The following is a 9125-nucleotide window of genomic DNA, read 5'->3' as shown; positions in this document are numbered from 1 at the left end:
AGATCCTGTTTGGTACCCATTTTTTTCAAAATGTATTTTTCTCTTTCTTCTTTTCAATTATACATTTTTCATTAAAATAATATCACAAGTAAATAAAAAAAATTTCCTTATTTTTTAACCACATATTTTCCATCAATTTATTATTTCAAAATGCATTTTTACATAAAAATGGCTCTAAAAAAACTAAATCGGAGTATGATTTATGATTTTCGGTCCTCCATAGAAGAGAGAGGACTGATAAAAAAGAAAAGATTCTTTAGGTTTTATTAATTTTAAAATACATTTTTCTCTATTATTCAATAAAATAATATTACACTTAAATTCGAATTTTTTTTTCTTCTTTAGCATACATTATTCGAAAAGTCACTATTACAAAATACATTTTTTTTTCCCAAAAAAATAATTATAATGGAGCTCAAACATGGGCTAAATAGCATCACCATATTTTTTTAAAAACAGGATAGCATCAACTTCATGGATCCTATTAGTTGAGTGATTTTTATTTTTATTTTTTTTAGAAAAAGGGGAAAAATATTTTTTTAAAGGTAAAATAAGGACATATTTATTATATTTAGATTTTTTTTTATTTATGTACTTCGTGGTTGTTCTAGTTACTCTTATTTAAGTCATTCGATTACTTTCTCTCTATTTTATCTAAACCAAATGAGGAAATAGAATCAAATTTCAAAAATATAATTCGGTTGATTTAAGGGTTTGAATATTTAGTATTTCAAGGTTACAAGATCCGAATTTTTTGGATTTACGAGTAATGTTTTGATCTTAAATGTGGAATGTTCGGAATCTTTAGATATTTAGAGGAATTTCATACATGAATTGCAAGATTGGATGATTAGGGTGAATTTGTTTGTGCTTCTATTTGATTGAGGAAATTATCTATTTTCTGTTTTTCTTTCTTAATTTTTCATCAAAGGAATTGATACTTTGATGGAAACCGAACTTTTCTAATTCTCATTTTTATTTTGAATTAATTTTCTGGAGTGAATTTGACAGTCCTTTTTTAATAAATGAGTGCGCTGCTTTTTAGTGACTTTTTATTTGGAGAAATTTTTAGTTACTAGAACAAATTTTGTATGAGAGAATAAATTGCACATTTGCTTTATTTATTTTTTTCTTCTGAGCCAGTAATTTTGCTATATGTTTGGTAGGGTGAATTGGATAGTATTGAATTCAATAAGAAAAGAAGCTAAATCTTTGCCCCGTTTGATTCCCATTTTTCTCAAAATACAGTTTTATTTCTCTTCTTTTCGACCACACATTTTTTATTAAAATAATATTACACGTAAATCAAAAACTTTTCATCCACACATTCTCCATTAATTTATCATTCTAAAATTCTTTTTTCCATAAAAATGGTGTTTATTGAGAACCTAACTATGCACAGTAAACAAAGAAGGATAATTAATGAGTTGCAATTAATCTACTTGTGCAAAGTAGGTAGACAAAGTTTATTGACAAAATAGGTGTTAACAAGATCTAGGCCTTCGATTTGTTTTAATTTCAAAATCTTATTTTGAAATGAGTGATATAGATCTTAGCAACTCATGTTTGTCAACTTCCTTTGTACACATAGCATCACTCAATGAGTTGAGCTATCTGGGAGTAAATAAATGAAATATCCTAAGGATTTTTGGGAATCTACAGGCAAAGCCTCATTAGTTACTAAATGCACAATATAGGAAATTTAGGAAAATGTGATGGTTTACAACTCGGAAGTCGTAAAATATGAAGAATGCAGATAGCACAATATATCTTCATCCTTGGCAGCCTTCTTTTATTTTATTTTTTTTATTTTTTGTGATTCTAAACTCTGCTATGCATTTTTTGACATTTTTTTTTTTTCATTTCGTATGGAAGAAAGGAAAATGCCAAACAAAGATAATGGTTGACATAAAGGATGACACCACACTCACAGTCGAGGTGTGGGTCCCGTACGAATAAAATAATGCCGACCTCCTATGTGAGTATATTGTGTCAATCAATGTGTCAAACTTTGTAGTAATGTAGCATAGTTGTGGAATAAACTTCTCTGTGCACTAAGGTCTCAACATATAAAAAGGTTGTCAGACTCTGCCCAAAACAGGTGACGAGAAAACAGCACTAGAGGATCAAAATGGAATGGAAAAGGGCTCCTGAACATGAATCAGGGCCCAAATGAAATTCATGATGGAAACAATCATGAAGGAAGGAGAGAATTCGTCGTGCCTGCTGTAGGGATGGAGTTTGAGTCCTACGAACCAAACACATGAACACTTAAGTGTAAAATTGATGTGAAATTATATCTCTTAATATGTCTTTGCAAGATAATGATTCATTTGAACAAATTAATTTCGAAATCCATATGTTCATTTTTTTAGTCTTAATCGGATCGAACTGATACCATGTTAAGATCTGAGCTTAATGGATTCACTTTGTTGGATAGAATCATAAATTATAGTTAAAGAAGTATAATTTTTGGAATTTTGAGGGAGGACAAAAGGATTTAGAGAGATCTAAGCAATCTAAAACTAATGTAAACTTGAAGATCTGTGCAAACAGTAGTAACCATTTGTGAAATTTAGCTCTCAAAAAATTATAGAGAATGTCATTTATCCACCCAGATGAAACTTAAATGCATACTACAATGAATTTTTCTTTTTTTGGATTTCCAAATGAACCGTGGCAGACTGGCAGTGATCCAGTGGTTCTAGACTCTTGCCCTCTTGCTTTGCACGCTAGAAATTAGAATACATTTTTTCAAAATTTTGACTAGATTACGGGATATTTACATGATCTAGTAATTCCCACTAAATTTTTATCGGGAAAATTTTATATATAATTTGCGGACAATAATGTAATTGTATGCTCCTTTCCTTTTTACGTATATAATTTTATTTAAAAATTGACAATATCGTCACTCCACCACTAATACTCTATTATACTTCTAGCCCTTGTTTGAGCCCAATTTTTTGGGTGTAGAATGATTTTTTGAAGTGTATTGATGAGAAATGTGTGGTTAATAAATAAGAAAATTTTTTGAATTTACATATAATATTATTTTATTGAAAAATGTGCGGTTGAAATGATATCAAAATACTGTTAAAAAATGTATTTTTTCAAAAGAATGGAGCTCAAACAAGGGCCTAGTCTAATGCCACCACTTTATTATTATTATTATTATTTTCCTTTTTTTCAACACTTACCTTTGAACTTGACTATCCCGACATGGTCATCATCCAGCCCTACTCTTCTCACAAACCTCTAAATAGAGGTGATGTGTCATCCTAAGCTATGCAACTACAATGAAAAGGTTTAGGAGCTGTTTGGGAGTGATTTTGAAAATTAATTTTTTGATCGTTAGGAGAAAAGTGGGGTCCACCTGTGAGAGAAGAAGTCAAATATGATGACTGAAATAGTAAAATAATATTTCAAAAATTAATTTTTTGGGGCAAAAAATCGCTCCCAAACAAGCTGTAGGTATAGATGTGTCAAAATTGAGTTTTGTTTTGTTTTTAGAACAGTCAAATAAATTTCATCCAGAAAATGCGTCTTTGCTATTTTTTACTATTAATTTTCCAAAAATAAACAAGGCTTTCACGAATTCAGAGAACCAAGACCCAGGCTCGACACAATCTTTCTCTTCTGATAGGACTAGAAGAGAAACAATGATTCTCAATTTAAGCCGACTTTCTTAAGATTGATTTTACGTTTATATATCTAATGCGCATATCTTAGGAATGCCATCGAGATGGCCTCCCTGCCTTGTCCCATCAAGAATTTTTGGAGTCAAGGTAAGTATGGAGGATAGATTTAAAAATTTCCGTCATTACTTATTTATTAACTTTTTAAATGAACTTTAAATTATAAAATCAATAAAATTTGAAAAAAAAATTAAAAATTAAAATTGAGGGCAGTTCGAGGAGAGGATCACATTTCCATTTTCACCCCTGATGATAAAATGAGTCAAGGCTATGATGAGCGGGACGTGCGAGGTGAGGTATTTTGCCATCTTAACACATTTACAATTATATGGAAATAATGAATCACTTACACAGAGATACACCTGTGTGTGGATAAAAAAATAGAAAAAAAGTTTGGATTTACGTATAATATTATGTTATTAAAAAATATATGATTAAAAGTCGTCAAAATTACTATTAAATAATGTATTTTGTTAAAAAAAAAAATAGAGCTCAAACAAGAACTTTATATAAACTATAAAAGTTAAGAGAAGTTCACAACTAACAACCCTATAAAAGTTCATCACTTACAAAAAGTCTACGAAAGCATTTGAAAAACTAAATTAAATGCACCCCTTAATCTCTAATAATACAGTATAAAAATCCTAACTAAATTATTTGCCTCAAGTGAGCTCAAACCTGTATAAATTAGTCGGTTTCCATATATTATATTCAAAATAAAAAGAAATTTGATGCAACAATGTGTAATTTTTTATTGTCTCGTACATCAAATCACTAACAATCACATATATATCACTTAAGACAACTACAATAATTAACGACTGCAAATATCATTATTCTAAAAATTAAGCAGTGTGCAGCTTCTATGGTGTTGTTTCTAGTGTTTACTTTCCTCGAATAATGCTATTTACAATTGCTTATTATCGTAGTCGCCCCTACTGGCATACATGTAGGGATGTCAATGGGTCAGGTCGAGTCGGCTCAGCCCGCAACCTCATGAGCTCGGCTCGCGCTCGCACTCATGGCTCATTTCGAACGAGCTAAGCTTGAGCTCGGCTCGTTCATTTTGGGCAAGCTCGGCTCGGTCCACAAGCTCGTGGCTCGTCCGAGCTCGTGAACCTAGCCGAGCTTTGGCTCGCGAGCTCGTCAATTTTTTTTTTAAATACAAAAAAATACAAATAATTTAATGAAGACACTTTTTTAAAAAAAAATAAAAAGTATTAAAAAAACACAAATAATTTAATTCATTTTTAAAAAATAATTTAATGAAGAGACTTTTTTTTTTAATTTCTATCATATTGTAATATTTTTTCATAAAGTATAAAATATTTATGTAATGAAAACGAATTATTTTTTGAAGTACATTTACAAAAAATACATTTTTTTATTTCTTTTTAAAGCAGATAAAATGTAAACCCTCCTCCTTTATTCGGGTTTGGGATCGACTACATCAATTTTGAGTAGGCGGAGTTAAAAATTGTACACGAACAACTTGTTGTAACTATACACTTTTTAAAGAAAATTAAATTTAACAATTAAAAAATAAGAAATTTTGATTAATATAATTAAATCAAATATCGCTTACCCGACGACATGCAATTTCAACGTATTTATCTTGTAGTCGAAAATGAACGTCCTGCAATCCTTTACGCACATTAACGCTTCCAAAACATCGATCAAAACTCTTTTACCTGCACTAAAAGCAGACTTCGAAACAACAGTGCTAACCGGAGGTATCAGCAAATCTTCGCAATTACAGAAACAATTGGCCAGCGTCTTTCATACTTTCGCTAAAATTCAATTACTTTTTTTGAACTTTTTTTAATTGTTCTGTTTGTTAGTATATTATGATTGAAGTAATCAATTAATTCGGCAGACATCACATTTTGAGTTAAGGCCGATGTTTGATGAGATGCAAGTGTAGACGACATGTCACTAGATGAACACATTGCAATTGCACCATATCTAAATGTATTAATGTCTTAAAATAAATTCATTATTTCGACATCATCATCTTCAATTTCAGTCGTTTGACATCCCTACATACATGAGGTGATTAATGATTTAATGCATAAGACAATAAAAAAAATTACCACATTAATGTATCAAAGTATTAAACGTCAAATGTACATTATGTAAAACAATTATGACAGCGAGCGACTGCAAATAGCATTACTCTACTTTTCCTCCTAAAATTGGTTTATTTGGTGGGTAATTTTGCCAAAAGCATAATTTTTATTTGAAAATAAAACCCCATTAGTGTAAGAATGGAAAGTAAGTAAAGGATTTATAATTCATTGATTTGAAAAGGAAATTCTTAACACCTTCAAGTCAATCTTTCTTATTTACTCAAAAGGTAGTCGAGTAAGTCGCCATTTTTTGGATTTTTGAAGATTTATTCCGGTTCTTTTTTTTAAGTGGACTGTGGTATCATGGTGACGACTTACTTGGCTACCCAGTCATTATTGGTTGAACATAACATATAAACACGTGAACACTTAAGTGCAAAGTCGATGTGGGACAATGTCGACGATGGGTATCAAGTCATTGTGTTGGAAGGATCTCCCCCTTCAATTCTTCCATCGCGTACAGCCTTTCTCACTTTGCTTTTGATTGATTGATACTAGTTAAGCGAGAAAACATATCATAATATTTTAATGACCACTCACTATTTTATGAATGTCATTTGTTTCTTATATCCGCACTATAATTTCCATTTTCTATTTATAATTTGAGACCACGTCAAGTTTCAATCAACGAATATTGTATAGGACCGGGGATTTTTTCTTAAACTAGAACAATTAATCGTCCGATGGATTGATATTACCATAGTTTATCAGTTCTTGAAAGTAATACTAAAAAAGTTTGAAAAACTGTGTTTCAAAGTACCTAAATAGAGTAGTGTAATCTTGTCCTTTCCTATGTGGACCATGGCCTCGATGAGTTTGAGTCCTTGAATCATTTGTACTGTTGTACATGAACTCTGTTCAGTTTGGAGTTGCCTAATTTTTATTTTTATTCCCGAGTCTATTATAAACTTGTTGGCTTTGCTTGGACGTAAAAAGAAGGTAGATTCTAGTTACTTGTTTCATGAGCATCTACGGCTACACTTTCTGTGGTTAGAATCAAAGGTTCTGGGTTTCCATAAACCATTTTTACTATTTTTTCAATTCACTCTTTTCTTACTAAAACAGAAAAGGAAGGATGAAACACACAATTTTACTGTATTTGAACTTGGAATGACTATATTTTTAATTAATTACTGGTATTAAAATACTAACGAATTTGCAATCAGTTCTCTGTAGGATTGATAATAGATTGGTTTCTTGTATTCGAAGGTTAGATACCTCCATCCCGAATACTCCGGCAGACAAAATGCTCTGCTTATTGTAAGTAATATGATTGGGACAGCGAATATGGTCCATGCCCGATTATTATTTATATTTTATTTTATATGTTATTTTAAGAATTAAAAATAAATAAGTAAAATGAAAGATTAAAGAAATATTTTATTTTCGTCCTGCTTGAATCTTGTCTCGCCCTCTCTCTCCACCCACCATCCTCAAATTCCCCACGGGGTGAAGGACGGAGAAGGTCATCCTGTCTTAGTGCTATCTCTAGTAGGAGAAACTTTTTAATGTTACTCAAACACGGAATTTAGTACTCTCCTCCAATGTTTACTTGACGTATATTATTCATTCATTATCTCCAGGTAAAAGTAGGTCCAAATTTAATAGACATGTCAACCAAATAGTAAAGGAGAGTATTGAATAGTTCATACTCTGAGAGTATAAGAAATTTTTCACTATTTGAAAGACACTATAGGAGTTATGTAATTTATATTACAATTTCCAGAAATTTCGGAGCTAAAAGCAAGAGAGAACATGGTTTGATTTGAGCAGGTTGTGACAATTTTTCAAGCCAAACAATTTAAAGCTTTCAAACCAAAGAAAAACACTTCAATTTCTAAACAAAATCAATCCAAACCACTTTTTGGTTTGGTTCGATTTAAAACCATGATGTAACAAAAAAAAAATATATAACATATATCAAAAAGTTCAACAATAAATATTAGTCTAAAATTTCATGTTAAAACATAAATAATATCATTAAAATATTACAATTTAAAGTTCTATAATTCTAATCATTACAATGTGACAACATGATTGAATCATTTTAACGTCTTATTCATAACTAATTGACGCATCATCTGCAATAGTAATACGTGATTCATTCTCTCCATAAAGAGAATAATATAATAAATAAATTAACCGATTACATTTAAATGATATAAAGCAACTAATAAAAGAAAAATGAATAGAAAGATAAAATACGATAAATACCCTATATAACTTTTTATGAATCATTTGATGCTTCTACTTCGTCCAAATATTGACGAATCATTATAGGTTCCTTGTCACTTTGCAACCAATTTTTAAGGCAAATCTCCACATCAACCATATTTGCATTCAACGAACTTATGAAGAAATCTAGAATTAGACCACTAATAGAGAATGTAGGCCTAAAAACAACTGTAATATTTAATGGCTAACACAACTATAACAATTTTAGAGGATAATCTTGTATTTCTTTGCATTCAATTTTCGCAAAATCAATATGTCAAAAGAATCATTGATCAAATCTTCAAAATGACCATTTAAATTATCCACCAATTCATTCTAACAATTAGCACTAGAACCTAAAAATTAAGTTAAAATATAAATAATTTGTTGAATGACCTGGTTAGGAAATTGAATGCAAATAAACCAAAAAATTGATGTTTGCTAAACATTTAAGGGAGATCAACTCAAATTAAAACAAAAGCAAATAATTACCAAAAAAACAAAAAAAAAATAAAATTGGATAAACTAACTTGGAAATTTAGTCGAAATTCAAGAAAACTATTAGTAGAAGGAAAAAAATGTGCGTCTTTGAATTAAAATCTAGATTTTGTCTACTCAATTGTAATGAGTGGTCAATTAATATGGTTCAGTAATAGTTGTTCACCACTTCACCAATTTGAGGGTTTTGTATTCACAGTTTTGACTATTTATGGGAATTTGGGTATGTTTTAATGAATTAATTCGAATGGATATTTGCTTATTTAGGTATTGAATTTAATTGGGTTGTATTTACTATGAATGTATCTTTTTTTACTAAGATGTATTTAGTTTTGATTGGTTTTAATATAATTTGAATTAATTTATTTTCATAATTCATTTGTAAACAGGTTGGCAGAGAAATAATTTGAAAATATTGAAATCTAAATCAAATCCCTTCGAAGCAACTTATTTCGATTCAAAATTAAAATGACAACCAATCCACGTGGATCCAAACTAATGATTTTTAAAAAGTGGTTACAATTCAATTTTACGATTTGGCAATTTCGATATTCAACCTGGCTAGAAGGAAAGTACTTTTGGAATT

Source organism: Olea europaea, chromosome 10, assembly GCF_002742605.1.
Source record: "Olea europaea var. sylvestris chromosome 10, O_europaea_v1, whole genome shotgun sequence".
Classification (NCBI taxonomy): Eukaryota; Viridiplantae; Streptophyta; class Magnoliopsida; order Lamiales; family Oleaceae; genus Olea; species Olea europaea.
This window is presented reverse-complemented; position numbering follows the sequence as displayed.